The sequence below is a fragment of the Peromyscus californicus genome, unplaced genomic scaffold (genome assembly GCF_007827085.1).
Source record: "Peromyscus californicus insignis strain IS unplaced genomic scaffold, ASM782708v3 Scaffold_18__1_contigs__length_77618521, whole genome shotgun sequence".
In the NCBI taxonomy this organism is placed as follows: Eukaryota; Metazoa; Chordata; class Mammalia; order Rodentia; family Cricetidae; genus Peromyscus; species Peromyscus californicus.
Window position 1 is genome coordinate 26,291,087 of NW_026294480.1, and position 16,992 is coordinate 26,308,078.

General features: G+C 46.7%; 1 protein-coding gene across 2 annotated transcripts in view; it reads left to right on the top strand.

The window, feature by feature from the left end:
- Window positions 1-16,992, top strand: part of Sub1 (SUB1 regulator of transcription) — a 122,827-nt gene that overhangs the window by 38,448 nt on the left and 67,387 nt on the right. The gene's annotated exons all lie outside the window — the stretch shown is intronic.

The window sequence follows — 16,992 nt, forward strand, 5'->3', positions numbered from 1 at the left end:
CGAGGTGGGAAATTTTGTGAAATGATAGCAGCTAGAGTCTGAACACCATGAGGAGCCATCAGAAGATAGATAAGTGGGGCCTCTGGAAGGGACTGAGAGTTCCCCACTCTGTGCCATTGAGAAGCTCCCAGAACCCCAATGCAACATTGAGTGACGTTGGTTGTAGCTACAGAGCATCTGTGGAAATCTCCCTTGCTCCAGAATGTCTTTCATATTGCAGGCAAGCACCTTTCTTAATTTTCCCTCCCGAGCTTCACTGGTGTCAGATTTTGTCTTGTTTTTTAATCTTCTTTTCAAATGCAAATCCCCTGGGGTGAGGATAAAGCTTCCGTTAAGAGTTGAGGGAATTTGCTTATTATTTCTTATTGTGAAGTTATGATTTCCCACTCTAAGAAACACTTTCATAAGTTGAGAGGAAGAGAAGTGGTAATTTTAGTGGTTTTTTGTTGTTGTAGTTTTTTGTTTGTTTGTTTGTTTTGTTTTGTTTTAAACAGGGCCTTACTGTTCAGGTTTGACTGGCCTGAACCTGCTATGGAGGACTGGCTGGCTTTGAACTCACATGCCTCTGACGCCTAAGTGCTGGAATTCCAGGTGTACACCTGGCAGGAAGAGGTAATTTTAGAACTTGGAAAGCTGGAGCAGGTGAGAGAAGGGGACTAGAACATTGAAGAAGGGCAAAGTTTGAGAGATGCTTCTGGTCTCAGAAGGCTTGAAGGCCTGTCATAATACAGGCCTGCAGAAATAAGGAACAGGGAGTGTCATAAAAGGAATGAAGCTTAGTTTCTAAACCTCAGGACAGAAGACAGGGAACTGTTTCTGTATGGATCCCGATTCCTCTTTTGTGTCTCTGTTCCCCACCTAGACTAGGTTGTGGGACAATAAAGACCCCACCCCTCCCCATCTCAGTAGCTTAGCAACAGAGGGGCCTGTGTTATCACTGGATAGAGGGTTCAGTGGGCAACTGAGGGGTGTCCAGATTCTTGTGTCCTAAGTCAAGAAGTCAGGCAGGGACTTGTAAATAATAATAATAGGAGGGGGAGTTTATCAGGAAAGAATGCACTTGGCTAGGCATGGTGGTACAGAACCTTGGAGGGAGAGGCAGATAAATCTCTTGTCAGTTTGAGGCCAGCCTGATCTACAGAGCAAGTTCCAGGCCAGCTGGGGCTATATAGTGATACTCTATCTCAAAACAAGCAAACAACAAAAAAACCCAAATAAACAATAAACAAAAGCAAAGAAAGGAAGAGAGAGCTCCCAGAGAAACAGGGGAGAGAGCTTGGAGGAAAAGTTGGTAGGTAGCATGCAGGCAACTGGTACACAAAGGATCGAGACCTCTCTGGGTTGTTCGCGTAGCGTAGGCCTTTTCTGTACAAACAGTTACCTGTGGTCATGATGCTAGACAGGGCAGCAGTGACCCAGTTCTCCTTGTGCCCACTGGTTTCTTTCAGATGCCAATGCACAACCTGGACCTCACTCCCCACCCTATTCCCCTGCCTCACTCGCTTGGATTCTGCTTGCCATTGTCTCTCAGGGATCAAGCTGGAAGAGATTAATCCACACTTGCTTCCAAGGTTATTGTGACAGGGAAAAGAAAATATGGATAATTGCATGTAGGTTCTGTGACAGTAGGGGTGTGTGTGTGTGTGTGTGTGTGTGTGTGTGTGTGTGTGTGTGCATATTTAGGAAAAAGAGAAATACAGAGAAAGCCATAACCAAGAATTTCTTTGGCCCACGCAACTGTGAGGGTTGACAGCTATGAAATCTACAGCGTGGGCAGGCAAGGAGACTGGAGAGCAGGGAAGAGACAACAGTGCAGCTTGAGTCTGAAGGCAGTCCCGAAGCAGAATTGCTTTCTTAGGGGACCAAGTGCTTATGATCTTCAAGGGATCAGACAGAGCCTATCCACACTTTAGAGGGTAATATTTTATTCCAAGCCTACTGATCTAAATATCAAACACATCTACAGTGAATTCACAAAAGCATCTACACTATTGTTTGACCAGAAACTGGATACTATAGCCTAGCCAAAATAAGACCTAAAACTGACCATCTCAGGCTCTTATGTTTACCCTAGACAGGATACATATCATTTTTGCTTAAAGGTTATTGGTCAAAATACATCTTGTGGACACATGGACACATATAACTTCAAGGGGACACAAAAATGCAAAACTTGCCATTTCTCCATAAGGAAGACAGCCAGAATATTTGGTAACAGCCCTAAATGGCTGTCACATTCTTATTTCACTAGGGTGGTGGGAACATGTTCTAAGCTAATTCAGAGTCCTCTTTCCCTGTCAGGATTGGAGGAGGGCACTTGGACCTCATGTGCTATCTTTTCAGGTTGGCATTGTTGCAGAGACATCTCTGCAGTCGCAGTAACCTGCTTCCCACATTCCAGTTTGCAGGGCTTCCTGAGAACCAGAAGTGCTCACAAGCACATCAGGACCTCCGCGGGGCAAGTAGAATTATTCTGCTTTTCCTGGGCATACTAGAGCACAGGGACTCTTGGAGGCTAGGGTGACAAGGACTGCCAGTTGCTCTTTAGTGTCTGTTCTCTTCTTCTGAGGAGCGAGAACTCCCATTTAAAATCTGGATACGTGTCTAGGGTAACCATTACATTTCCCAGACTTCCTTGTGAAAGCCTGCTTTCCTTGCCCTATGGTGCTTCCCATCCTTCTTTGGTAGAGCCATATGCATAGAGTCTGGCCATGGTTGTAGACTCACCATATACATATACAATAACCATCAAGGGGTCTTACAAGTGTGTGTGTGGGGGTCCCTTCTCCTTGACTTCCTCCTCTCTGCTGTCTGGGACATGACTGAGGTGACTGGAGAATGAGCAGTCACTTTGGAGGATGGGGAGACTTTGAGAATGGAGGTCATGACTACTGGAGCAATGTTTGGAGTGCCACATCCACTGACAGAGAGGAAATCTAATTCCCTTAACTCTGACAAGCTCACTGTTGGGACTCTGTAATAGAAGACAGATTAGCCAGAGAAATACAAGCAAATGTGTTTATGCATAAGGTCTCTGCGACACCAAAGGCACCTAAATGAAAGGTGAATAAAGGCAGTCGCTTCGAACTCTGCCTTGTCTAGCATCAAAACAACAAAAAAGAAATCTTTAGTGCAGTGACAAGTCACAGGAAAGCAATTCAGAGACTTGCGAGGATGAATATATGGAGGAAAAACCAGCGGGTTCTGATGAGTTTTCATATTCCTCTGACGCCCCCATGGGCTGATGAGGTCAACAATACATCTTGCTAGGCATGGTGGCACACACCTTTAATCTGAGCAGTCTGGAGGCAGAGGCAAGAAGATCTCTGTGAGTTTGAGGCCAGCCTGCTCTACAGAGCAAGTTCCAGACTAGCAAAGGCTACATAATGAGACCCTGTCTCAAAAAAAAAAAAAGAAAAAAGAAAAGAAAGAAAGAACACATCCTGCTTCAGGCGACTGGACCTTTTCTGCACTGCTTCATTTTGTCCCCAGCTCCACAATCTTCCTGTTTAGAAGGAGGTAGGTTCTTATCTTTAAACCCCTCGGCTACCATCTGCTAGGTGAAAGACACTTAACTTCCTACTCTGTTAAGCCACATTCCTGGATCTTCTATCACTTGCAGAACACACAAAAAAATGAAGTGCTGTAGTTGGTTTCTTTTTTTTTTTTTTAACTCTTTGTTCTTTGGGGGCCTGCCACCCAGCTCCCAAATAAATATAAGACTTATTCTTACTTATGAATGCCCGGCCTTAGCTTGGCTTGTTTCTAGCCAGCTTTTCTTACCTTAAATTATCCCATCTACCTTTTGCCCCTTGACTATTACCTTTCTCTGTCTTATATGTCTTCCTTTACTTGTTACTCTGTTCCTGGCTGTGTGACTGTGTGGCTGGCCCCTGGCTTCCTCTTCCGCTTCTCCTTTCCTGGATCCTCCCTCTTCTCTCTTCCCTCTGCCTGCCAGCCCCCACTTATTTCTCTCTCCTGCCTCGCTATTGGCCATTCAGCTCTTTATTAGACCATCAGGTGTTTTAGACAGGCAAAGTAACACAGCTTCACAGAGTTAAACAAATGCAACATAAAAGAATGCAACACTTCTTTAACTAATATTCCCCAACAAAGCACAGAATGTCCTACATGCCAGGGACTAGGTGCCTGAGTGGCACAAAGACAAAGAATCTGTAGCTGCAGAGCAGCCTGACCCAGGACCAACCCTCAGAGAGGAATGCAGACGATCTGTTCTCTCTTCTTCTTTCACTTTGCTGGCATAGATGGAGAGAAAGGAGACGTGAACCAAGTCTAACTTGGAATGCTATACCAGCTACTGGGGAGGAAGGATAACTTCTCTTCAACCCTCAGACACTCTTAGTTGGGAGTGTCTATATTAAAAAGCTCCTTGAGCTGGCTGTTATGATACGGCTTGCTGTAGTTGTTGAAGTTCCCCCAGAAGCAACCCTAAGTGAGGATCTGAGTGCAAATAGTATATTCACAAGTCAGATGGAGGTATGAGATGAAGACACAAAGGAATTCAGAAAAGCCTGTGGTGAGTTAGGAAGTAAGGTTCCTCTGTGTGCAACTGGAGCTCTTTGGAGGGAGTGCTGAGAATAACAGAGTGCATGCTTCAGAATTATCTAGAATATCCCTATTCTGGCTAAAGAAGCCAAGGACCTCACCCACTTATTCATTCCCTATTGGCTGATGTTGCTTCTGGAGGCATTCAGTCCCCAGAACTTCCTGATTGCTCCATCTGCAGGCTACAGAGGAGTCTGCTGGGGCCAACAAATCACTTTCAGGGGGAGATGTAGTGTCCCATGGTCAGAGATATGGGTCAGGCACTCAGGTCCAATTTAACTTCTCTCTAATCCCGTCCCCACTATGCGTAATCTGAAAAGGTGGAGAGGGCGAGGTCTTTCAAGAAGGGAATGAGGGACTGGAGAGATGGCTCTGTAGTTAACAGCGTTTGTCGCTCTTGCAGAGAACTCCAGATTCTGCACCCAGCACCCACGTGGTGGTTTACAGTTGTCCATAGATCTTTGGAACTCAGTGGGCACAAGGCACACACGGGGTGCACAGATATACATGCAAGTAAGATACCCATACCATGAAAGTAAAAATAAATAATTCTTTTTTTTTTTTTTTTTTTTTTTTAAGAAAGTAGTTAGTTTAACTTGAAGTGAAACATGAACTAAGTATTTGGAACTCCTGTCTTCTGAATTCCACATAGTAGTGTTTTTACCAGGACTAAGCTACATGATTTATACAACTTAGCCCCAAATGAAGACAGTTGGGTCTCCATGCAGAAACAAGACTTTCAAGACATCAACAGCAATGCATGAAGGAGCTATGAGGTCGTTCTATGCATGTATCCTGTGCAAACACACAGCTCATGCTCTCCACAGCTGGCCCTGCTCTGGGGGTGTTTGGAATATTTTGCAGATGGCTCAGAAGATTCCTCAGCCTTAGCTCTGGGTTTCCAACAAGAATTTATTGTTCTGCATGCTTCTTTCTCTTATGGATTTAATTTTTTTTTTCCTCTCTGACTCCTGACACTGAAAATGTAAGAGGGCTGGTATTCTTTCAAAGTGCCTCGGAGCCCATCTTCCAGTTTTTTGACCCGAAACAGCCCTGTTCCTGGATGAACTGGGGAGTTGAAGTCATGCAGCATGACTAGAGTGTAAGACAGGTTTTTAATCTATCTCTCAGTTGTAATGAACTTCCAGGTTGTTCGGGGTGTTCCTAGCTCTCGTTGTCTTATCTCCTGTATCTGGTTACCCCACTAGTCCAGTGCTTGAGAAAACAGATGGTCGCAGGCCTACAGTAATTCCGTTCATGGTCTGTCATGCAGTCCCAGTGGGAAATAATGGACCAGAGGGAGTTGGAAAGGGTTAATTCAAGAGAGTGTGAAAATAAGAAGTCAATAGGATTAGCTTGTGAATCGGAACAAGAGAAACTGGCTCTTGGCACTCCCGTCTCCAGTCTCTTGCCCTGTCCCTATAGTGACCGTGAGGGGATAGAAAGGTTCTGTGTGACTCTTTTCTCCACGCAGGCTTGGAGCAGTGTGGAGACGTGCTCCACCCCCAAATAACAAAATAACACAAACAACGCCCCCCCACACACACACCAAAAAATCTCTTAGTTTTCCACCTCACTTTTCCATCCGCCTGGATCATACTTACAGATGTCCAGAGGCCATTCTTCAGTGGTTTTACACATTTCCCCATAGACTCTCTTCTCAGCAATGTCTAGCAAACAGCTCTGGAAGTTGGAAGTATTGACCCCGGTGGATCAGAGGACAGCTCTTTGTCTGACCACTGTAATGTAGGTAATGATTTCCTCTGGGGCAAAGGAGACACAGGCTTGCTCGTGGTTTCTTCACTAGCTGGGGGTTTCACACTATTCCAAAGTGATCTTCACCTGGCCAGCTCTTCTCACATTCTTGGGGGTTGAGGGGCAAGGGGACTGATGAGAACATGAGGTTCTGCTGCCTGCCAGGCTGGGAATGGAACTTGCCGCCGGTCAGGAGACCTCATAGCTGCAGGACCAGTGGGTGTTTAGGGACAGCTTGACCACTTGACATGACTCTGCAGGACTGTCTGTTTTCCCTCTGGGTCAGGCCCTTTCTGTGTTTTCAAAGGTAGCATTTCTTTACTCTCTGCGGTCTTAGCTGTTGCTACTTTTCTTCTCTTGTCTTCTTGACGGAGTCGCAGGTGTTGAAGGTGCTAATTATTAATGTGCGTGCTCTGACTTCTTAGCAAAGCTGTATTTGCATGTGAATAGGAACTGAAGTAATACAGAGAGAACTTTTTGAGGTCTTTAGTGGCCTCATCAATATAACATTCGACTAGTAAATTGCAAAGCATAAAGAATCATAAAAAGGAATCTTTTTTTGGCCTGGTCGTGGTGCCTGCCTATAGTCTCAGAACTTGGGAGGCAGAGGTGGGAGGGTCAGGAACTCTAAGTCATCTGTGGCTGCTACTGTGGATTTTAGGTCATCGTGAGCTGCATGAGACCCTGTCATACAACAACACAACACAACACACACATGTGCAGCATGCATACACTCACACACTCACACATGCACACACACAGCACACACACACACACACACACACACACACACACACACACACACACACACACACACACCCTTTTGCTGATTCCAAAATGTCTCCTACATGCTACCCCAGATTTTCACCACAGGGACTACAGAGCCTTTTAAGGATCAAAGGCTGTTTTCTTCAGGGGCACGAGAAAGCAGAGACGTGATGAGCTCCACTGCAGATCTCCGGGTCACCCCTGTGGATAGGCTCTCAAAGAATCATTCCACAAATTCCTGTACACAGGGGCTAGGCGGCAGCAGCTGGCTGGATTCCTTTGCGGTTAGCATTTTGCATGAGATCGTAGTCATATTGTGTCTTTATGTTGCTATAACTAAATACTACAGGCAAACTTATAAAGAATAGCGGTTTGTGTGGCTCATTGTTCTGAAGGCTGGGAAGCTCAAGATGGGGTGGCTAGTGGGACTATTCTTCCAAATTCCATCTTATAACAAGACAGAGCTGGCAAGCCGTAGAGCTCCCTTGTATATCAAAGCCACACTTGATTTGTTTGTGTTGTTGTTGTTGTTTTCGAGACAGGGTTTCTCTGTGTAACCCTGGCTGTCCTGGAACTCACTCTGAAGACCAGGTTGGCCTGAACTCACAGAGACCCACCTGCCTGTGCCTCCCTAGTGCTGGGATTAAAGGTGTGCGCCGCCGCCGCCGCCGCCGCCGCCGCCGCCGCCGCCGCCGCCATCACCACCACCACCTGGCTACTATCCAGAGCCACACTTGAAGTAACTCATGAATCCAGCAGACCATCAATTTTATGAACGGGCTGGCCCATTCGTGAAGACAGAGGACTAGTGACCAATCACCTCTCCACAGTCCCACCTGTTAATAACTCACAATGGCAATCATGTTCGTCAGCTTTTCATCACACTGACAAAACACCAGTGGATAACAACTTAAAGAAGGGCTGACTTGTGATTTCAGAGGTTTCAGTGTGTGGTTGGCTGGTTCCATTGCTTGGAGGCTTGGGACAAGGCAGAACCGTGGTGGTGGAAAGGCACGGCACAGGACAACTGTTCCCTTGTGGCGGTCTGGAAGGAAAGACAGAGGGGGCTGGGGTGGGGCAGCATACCTAAAGTGATCCGTTTCTCTAACTGGGCCGCACTCCCTGAGAAGGCGCCTGTTCAGCCAGGAACTTCTATTTGTTACTTGTTACCGTGACAAAGTCAAGGGAAAGAAGAAACGGTTTATTATTTTCGATCCCAGTTGAGGGGAAGGCAGTAGGAGTATAAGGCATCTGGTCACACTGTGCCCACCGTCAGGAAGCAAAGAGAGATGAGCGTCAGGGTTCGGCTCACCACCTTCTTTTTGTCTACTCCGGGAGCCACGGGGTCATACTGCCCACACCTGTATGTTTCCTGCCTCCTGTGATGATTACTTAGTCTCAAGTGACAGTTTGCTGAGCTCTAGAATCACCCAGGAAATGGCTCTTGGGCATGCCTGTGGGAATGATCTTGTTAGGTTAACAGATTATCTTGTTAAATTAACAGAGGTCGCAAGACCTGCCCACAGTGGGCGGAACCATCCCCTGGCTTGGGAGCCGCACTGCGTGAAAAAGAGAAGATGAGCCGAGTATCAGTGTGCCTTGCTCTCTGCTTCTTGGCAGTAGATGCAATATGACCAGTTGTTTCAAGTGCCCGGTGCTGTGACCTCCCCACGATGATGCTCTATAACCTTGAACTTGGTGCCTAAGGAAGCCCTTCTTTCCTCAGTTGTGCTATGCGATGCCACAAGAGTCTGCTAAAGGATCTCGGGAATTTATTAAGAATTGATATAAGGAATTTATTAAGGAGTAGAATGGGGATAATACACTCACGGATACAGAACGAAATAAACACCGCCGCTTATCCAGCTGTTGTTGTCCTGGATTCCACCCAGGGGTGATGGGAACCCACTGCAAGCCTATCCACACGGCCTGACCTGGTGCTCGCTACCCAAGAGAGAGAGGGTGACCTCTCTCTCTTTTCTCTTAAGCAGTCACATAGGCAGACAAGACCACGCCTATTTGGTCAGATACCCCCAAAGCCATTGGTTGAATGGAATGAATTCCCACAACAAAGTTGCTTCTGTCAGAGTAGTTTATCACAGCCTCAGAAAAGTAAGCCAGAGACCTCTTTTCTGGACACATCCTCATTGCCACATCCAGAGGTGTAGTTCATGGTGATGTCATGATTATGAGGGTGTTTCAATTTTTTTTTTTTTTTGCTTTTTTGAGACAAGGTTTCTCTGTGTAGCTTTGGTGCCTGTCCTGGCTCTCGCTCTGTAGACCTGAGCTGGCCTCAAACTCACAGAGATCCACCTGGCTCTGCCTCCCGAATGCTGGGATTAAAGGTGTGTATCACCACCACCCGGCTGAGGGTGTTTCAACTTTAAATTGACCCCAGCAAGGTCCTGCTTTGGTGAGGGGACATCTTCCAAGGTGAAGGGTTTTGCTTTCTTCTGGAACAGCTGTGGTAGAGTCTCTGCTGCTTCAGACATGTTGGCATGGCGGCTGCTAACTTGTGTGACATGATTGTATTAATCAGAAAGGGGTACTTGAGCCTCAGCATAGCTCAGTGATAGAGTGCTTGTGTGGCATACAAGCACCTGAATTTGATCTGCATCCCTGAAAAAAGAAACGTAGAAAATTATACCTAATTCTGCCCAAAGCACTTAAATTCCATCTGTAAAAAACACCATCATCGGCATACTAATATATTAGAACGAGACACCATCTGCTGGAAGCTGTAATAAATAAATCTAAGCTGTCTACAGTGTGACTTGCAAACCCTGTGAGCCATGTTTACATGGTGTGCAGTGTCGCTAGCCAGGCAATCGTTAGAAGATGCTACCCCACTTTCCTCCTAGTCCAAGGCTGGTTTCCTGGTTCCCTCAGAAGTGCCTCATGTCACAAAGGGGTTCTAACAAATCCCTGGTACTTAGTGCTGTTATCTAGGTCTGGAATGTCCCCAGTGGTCACCAGCTTGGCAGCATTGGAAGGTGGCAGGAACTTGGAGAGGTAGGGCCTTTTGGCAGATGTTTGGGTCTTGAGGGGGTGGTCCCTCAAAAGGGATTTTGGTGTCAGGTCTCTGCCTCTTTCTTTTGCTCCTCATCCTGGCTGTCAGGTGACTCTGGGGTGAACTGAGCCAAGGTGTCCTGCTGTGATATGGTGCTTGACTACAGACCTGAAAGCGATAGGACCAACTCACTGTAGACTGATGTTTCCAAGATCGTAAGCCAGAACAAACCTTCTCCCTCCATAAGCCGATTTTCCTCCGGCGTTTATTATAATACTAGAGAGCTGACTCAAGGGAGGGTTCCAGTTTACCACTCACAACCGGGACACCAAAGACTGAGAAGGTGGTAGCAATGAAAGAAGTTGGAAGAAAATTAAACGAGACTTTGAGGTTTGTAGAAAGAAAATAAATGTCTCAGAAGAAAACCCAGAGAGGCTGGTAAGACAGCTGTGCCGATCGGCTTTTGTGAATTTGACACAAACCTAGACATCTTGGGTAGAGGGAAGCTTTCTTTTAAAATTATTTTTTTTTTAGCTTTTGAGATTATAACATAATTATATTATTTCCCCTTCCTTTCCCTCCCTCCAACCAACCCCAAATTTGAAGAGCAGTACTTCCCTGTTCTCTTTCAAATTCATGGCCTTTTTTCCATTAATTGTTTTATATATATATAAATAATATATATATTATATATTATTTATACATGTAATATATGTACACCCATATATTTCTAGATATAGCCTGTTCAGTTTGGATAATGTTTCTTGTATGTATGTTTTTAGGGCTGACCACTTGGAATTGGGTAGCTGAATGGTGAGCTCGTCTCTGAGGAAGTCTGTTTCCCCTGCTCTCAGCATTTCTTGGTTGCCTGGAGTTCTTTGTGCAGGGCTGATCTCGGGTTTCCTTGTCGCTTTAGTGTGTCTACTAGTGTCATTCTTGTTTAGCTCTTTAGGCAGTGATGTTAGCAAGACTTGAGGAGTGTAGCTTCTGATATAAATCCGAGAGGACAGACTGTACAAAACAAGATTCAGTAAGACAAGGCAAAAGCCCTCCTTTTGAGACTGGACAAGGCAACCCAGTAGGAGGAAAAGAGTCCCAGGAGCAGGCAAAAGAGTCAGAGACACACACACACTCCCACTGTTAGGAGTCTCACAAGAGCACCAAGCTAACAGTCATAACATATGTCCTGAGGACCTTGCGCAGACCCTCAGCTAGCCACTTCAATCTCTATGAGCCCATGTGAACCCTGCTTAATTGATTTGGTGGGCCACGTTCTGCTGGTGTCCTCCATCCCCTCTGGCTTCTACAATCTTTCCTCCTCCTCAGGAAGAGGAGATCTTAATTAAGAAAATGACTCCAGCCGGGCGGTGGTGGCGCACGCCTTTAATCCCAGCACTCGGGAGGCAGAGCCAGGCGGATCTCTGTGAGTTCGAGGCCAGCCTGGTCTCCAAAGCGAGTTCCAGGAAAGGTGCAAAGCTACACAGAGAAACCCTGTCTCGAAAAACCAAAAAAAAAAAAAAAAAAAAAAATGACTCCAAAAAAATTGGCCTACAGGCAGGTGAGTGGGGCATTTCCTTGATTCATGATTGATGTGGGAGGGCCCAGCTCATTGCACATAGTGTCAACCATGGGCTGGTGGTCCTGGGTTCTATAAGAAAGCAGGCTGTGCAAGCCGTGAGAAGCAAGCCAGTAAGCAGCACTCTTCCATGGCTTCTGCTTTAGTTCTTGCCTGTATTCCTGCCTGGCTTCCCTCAATGATGGAGGGTGACTTGAGAACTGCACTCTTTCCTCTCCAAGTTGCTTTGGGTCGTGGGGTTTTATCACAGCGATGGAAATCCTAACTAGGTCAATAGTTCAACAGCTAAAGGTGTAAGGATTATGTCCTTAATTATGTCACCAGCTTGCGACGGTGTCCCAGCCTAAAAAGCGTGTGTGCCCTCTCTGGGCCCTCTTTCTGTATTGCCTCTCCTTCCATATTCTCTCTCCTCCGCACGGTTTCTCTCTCTCTCTCTCTCTCTCTCTCTCTCTCTCTCTCTCTCTCTCTCTCTCTCTCTCTCTCTTTCTCTCTCTCCCAATAAAACTCTAGAAAGGTAACCATGGCTCGTGATGCTTCCGCCACGGCAACATCCGTCGGCATGGCTGCTGCTGGAGGCGGCCAGCCATGAGCGACGCTGCTTAACCAACAAAAGGTCCTTGCCACTAAGCCTGATGGATGGCCTGAGTCTGACCCCCAGGTACCACATGGTGGATGGAGCCAGCTAACTCTTAGAAGTTGTTGATTGACTTTTACATGTGCTCAGTGAAGTGCACATAGCTCCCTCCCCCAGGTAAATAAATAAATGTAATAAAAAAACATAAAAAAGAAACAGTGCTAGAGATGTCAGCTTCCAACCCCGGCACTTGGGAGGCAGGAGCAAGAAGATCTTCCTGGGTTACATAAGGATATCTTGTCTCCCAAAACAAACCTACACACACACACACACACACACACACACACACACACACACACACACAGAGAGAGAGAGAGAGAGAGAGAGAGAGAGAACAGGACAGAGACAGAGACAGAGACAGAGACAGAGAGCTAGCTCTTCCTTACAGAGAAGAGTTCCTCGGAAAGGATGCATAATAAGTTCCATGTAGGAGAGTTACAAATTCAACAGATGGGACAGCCTATATTTGCTCGAGAAATAAACACAATAGAGATCTTGAAATCAGCAAAAGGTTCTTCTATGCAGATTCACAATCCACCAGCTTAATGCCTTTACAAAGAAATGCCTCTGTAATCACTCTGGTTTACCCCTGTTGTTGGAAAGGAAATAGCTGTCTGATCCAGCCTGCAAATGGCTTTCTGATGAAGTGCAGACACAGAGTCTGGAAGACCTTCCTTAGGAGGGTCCCTGGGGGAGCTGGAGACTTGGGCCTCTTCTCTGCCTTAAGGTCCTCCTTCCAGGCTCCCCTCCCTTGCTCCAACTCCTTTACTTGCTCTCCCTCTCCCCCCCTCCCCCGTCCCCCAACATTTGCGGTGCTAGGAGTTGTATCCACTTGGTCCTGCATGGTAGGCAAGCGCTGGACCCCTGAACCTTATCCCTGGCCTCTCTTCCTTTCCTGAGTGCCCTCTAATCGGTCTCAAACTTTCAGTAAGCAGGGGAAGGGACCAAAGCCTTGAGTTTGCTGTAGAGACTCTCTCTCCTTCTACAGTGTGCTTTGTTATTCACTTGAAGATGGGGGAGGGAGTTCCCTAAAGACAACAGGGAAAGCTGGCCTCCGTGTCCTACCCCCCCCTTGCATTTGCATCTCGACCTTGCTGCAGCAGCTTTTCCTTCCCTCAACTCTCAACCCCTCCCTCGGCCTGAACCATCATACTTACAGCTTCATCCAGGATTTTCCTGGATGGACCCAGGGCTTTGAGCCAGGAAAGTGCTGGAAAGAGAAGGCTCGCCCTGGGGGAATGGCAGAGAGAGGGATCCAAATCCCTGACATATCTCAGCTTAAAAGGTCACTAGGATATTATACGAAGAAGCCTGTCTGCCCCATCATGTTGTTTGGGTCCATTTGGAATTCAACTCTGGGAGGAAGGAGGGTAAAAGAGAGAGAAAAAGGAAAGAAAAAAAAAGAAAAGAAAGAAATCTTTCCTGCTACAAATAAAATATCGCAGATGTTAACTGAAGATTACAAAAGACAGCGAAGCAGGCCAAGAAATGGTGGGAGGTGAGGGTGGGGTGGACCAGGACAGAGGCAGGGCTGTGGAGCTGATTGTTGATGAAGATGCTGGTAGAGACTAAATCACACACACACCCACACACACACACACACCCACACACACACACCACAGACAATTTGTGTCACCGCCCCCTCCCCCAAGTCTCTAGAACTGGAACCTGCATCCAGCCACTTTCTTCCTTCAAAGGCACATTAGTTTTCCTCCTTCTTTTGGAAAATGACACCCAGTTCTGCAGTATGTGGGTGTCTTTAAGAGACAAAATGAAGTGTTACTCAGGGGTGCAAAACAGGGCACACAGGCTGAGGATTTTGCCTTCTAGGCAGCTCTCTGCCCCCCACCCCCACCCCGTAACAGTTTGGGAGGAGGGGCAAGTCTGTTTATTCTCTGTCCATGTGATGCTGGTAAAAGGGGCTCCCGTCCCCCAGCAGAACTAAATGCCTCTCCTCTACGTTGGGTGTACATGTCCACTGAAGCAGTTGTTTACACTGGAAGGTTCGCGTGGCTTCCATCAGCTGGAGGACTTCGTCTCACACTGTGGTGAAAGGTTTACTTTCTGTTGTGGGTACCAGACATCCTGTGATATCAGTGTGGCGTTGCCTCTGGCTTGTTTCGTGAAATCTTGCCTGAGAGTGAAGCCAAAGAAGAGAGCCCACTGAGTGAGGATGAGAAGGTTCCTGAGGACATGGATCATCTGAGTCTAGCAGTACCCCGTGCACCGTATGTTAGCCCTAGTTGCTAGAACCTGCCCCCATGCCTTTGCTTTTAGCCACTCCACAATGACACTTCTGCCGCCTGCTATCCAGTGTGCCCTTCCTAATGAAGTTGGCTTTAGGAAGCCCAAGAGGTTTATCCAGGTCCCTGGACAGGCCAGAGCAAATGCCGATAGCTGCCATTGCCCCAGCAGGCAGCCTGTAGACTTATTTCCAGATCCTGTTTGACTCCCAGAGTACAGCTGCCTCTGAGAGAGAGAGAGAGAGAGAGAGAGAGAGAGAGAGAGAGAGAGAGAGAGAGAGAGAGAGAGAGAGAGAGAAAGAGAGAGGAGAGAGAGAGCCCCAGCCAGGAGCTGGCAGCAGGAACTCAGCTTAATAATCACCATGTTCAGTTCTGGGCTATTGTATAGCTGTGTTCTCCGAGGACAACCCTGAACAAAAATGAACGCACGTAAAGGCCCAACCGGCATTCAGGAAGCCAGGCCTCCCCTTGTCCCTGTACGCAAAGGGATAATTGTTCTCAGACTCCCTGGAAGAGACAGCTCTTGGCTCCCTCAGAGGAGCCCATGTGAAAATGTTCTTTGAATGGAAAGCAGCAGGAAGCAGCTGTTAAGGGAATGGACAATTAGAAAGGAGAGGCCACTTTAATATTTATCCTCTGGCCAGCAAGGATTGATTGATTGCTCCTATTGTGCGAGGGATGGAAACTGGAATGAAAGGCAACAATTTATGCCCTCGAGAAGCATCTTGCTGGGTTAGGAGTGGGCAAGAAAACCAAAGGGTAAATAATGCAAGTATGTACCTACATGGAAGTACAGTCATAGAAGAAGGCTCTCTACCATCGGCATCCCCCTCTTCCTTAGCTTCTAGAATGTCTGTCATTCATTCAAGGAGGCCGGATGCCTAGGTAGGATCAGGATGAACCATGATTTTAAGCCAGTGATATAAAATTCTACACTTGTTAAAACCCACAATTCTGGACTCCATCCCCAGAGTTGTTGTTTTTTTTTAAATTTTAATTCTTACTTATTTTTTTTTTAATTTTATAATTTAATTTAATTTTACATATCAGCCACGGATTCCCTTGTTCTCCCCCCTCCCACCCCATCCCCAGAGTTTTTAATTCAGTCACTCTAGGTAAGGAGTACGAATTTACATTTCTAGTAGGGTTCAGAGTGATGTGGATGCTGCTGGCCCAGGGATGCTCCTTGAAGCATAGGCATCCTGCTGATAACCTGGTACAGTCAGTCTTCCCTAGCCCGTGGGCTTCTTACTTGGTGGTGGTGGTGGTGGTGGTTGGGGGTGGGGGCCGGGGTTTGCTGTCCGGACCAAGTGTTTACAGATTCTTGACATCAGAATCAAAGGATTGTACAAGCTCATGCAGATTGCAGAGCAGCAGGGAAAAGTAAAGCCTTAGTACAGACGGGGTTCGCTGCCCAAGAGAGCAGAGGGCTCCTTGAGATGAGCTGGGGACGTGCCTCAGTGGGTAAAAACACTTGCTGAATAGGCCTGACAACATAAGTTTGAACCCTGGATCCCACTGTAGGGAGCTGAGAACAGACTCTCCAATGATGCTCATTGACCTCCACACATGTGCACCACACGCACACTCACACACACACACACACACACACACACACACACACACACACACACTCACACACCCGCACTTTTTTTTTGTTTGTTTGTTTAATTAAAGTGTCAGCCATCTTGGCTTCAATAAGCTTGGCTTCAGTAAGCAAAGGCATTTGTGGCCAAGTCTGAGGACCTGAGCTGAATCCCCAGAACTCACATGGTAGAAGGAGAGACTTGATACCTCTCCCCCCAACAATAAATAAATAAAATGCTCAAGAGCCCCAGGTTATCTTCTGGGACCTTCCTTTCTAAGGCCCAGGAGGAAGTGGAGTTTTGTTCCTGAAGGGCGTGTCCCTGATGGTTTTTTGCTCTGGCTGACAGGCTTGGATTAAGTAGGCCTTTGCTCCTTGCACGGGCCCTTTCCGATGAGACATCTGATTTCAATCATATGTATGTCCAGTGATGTCCAGGCATAAGATGGTAAATAACTTTTCTCCGTAAAAGTTCATCCAGAGGACGTGGTAACTGCGTGTGCACAGAAAACCAGTTCTAGCTGAATTGCCCTGCTTTTTTCCAATCCCTGATATATCCATGTTTGAATGGATGTGGGATAGTATCAAGAGGTCGCTAAGGGGAGTGGCTTACTTTTATTGTTTAAAGCAGACATATAGGTGTAGGTTCAGGTTGCCAACGGCTTGCTAGGTTCACTTTCGATTAGGGAGTATGTTTACTGCCTGAGCCAAGTGGTGTCCTAGGTTGCTAAGTGAATCCTATGCTTGGCCTGACTGTCATCCATGGATTTAACCAAACTTGACTTCAAACAAGTTGGCCTGTAAAAGTTGCACCTGTACTGAACATGGACAGCTTTGTTTTTTTTTTCTTGCTAT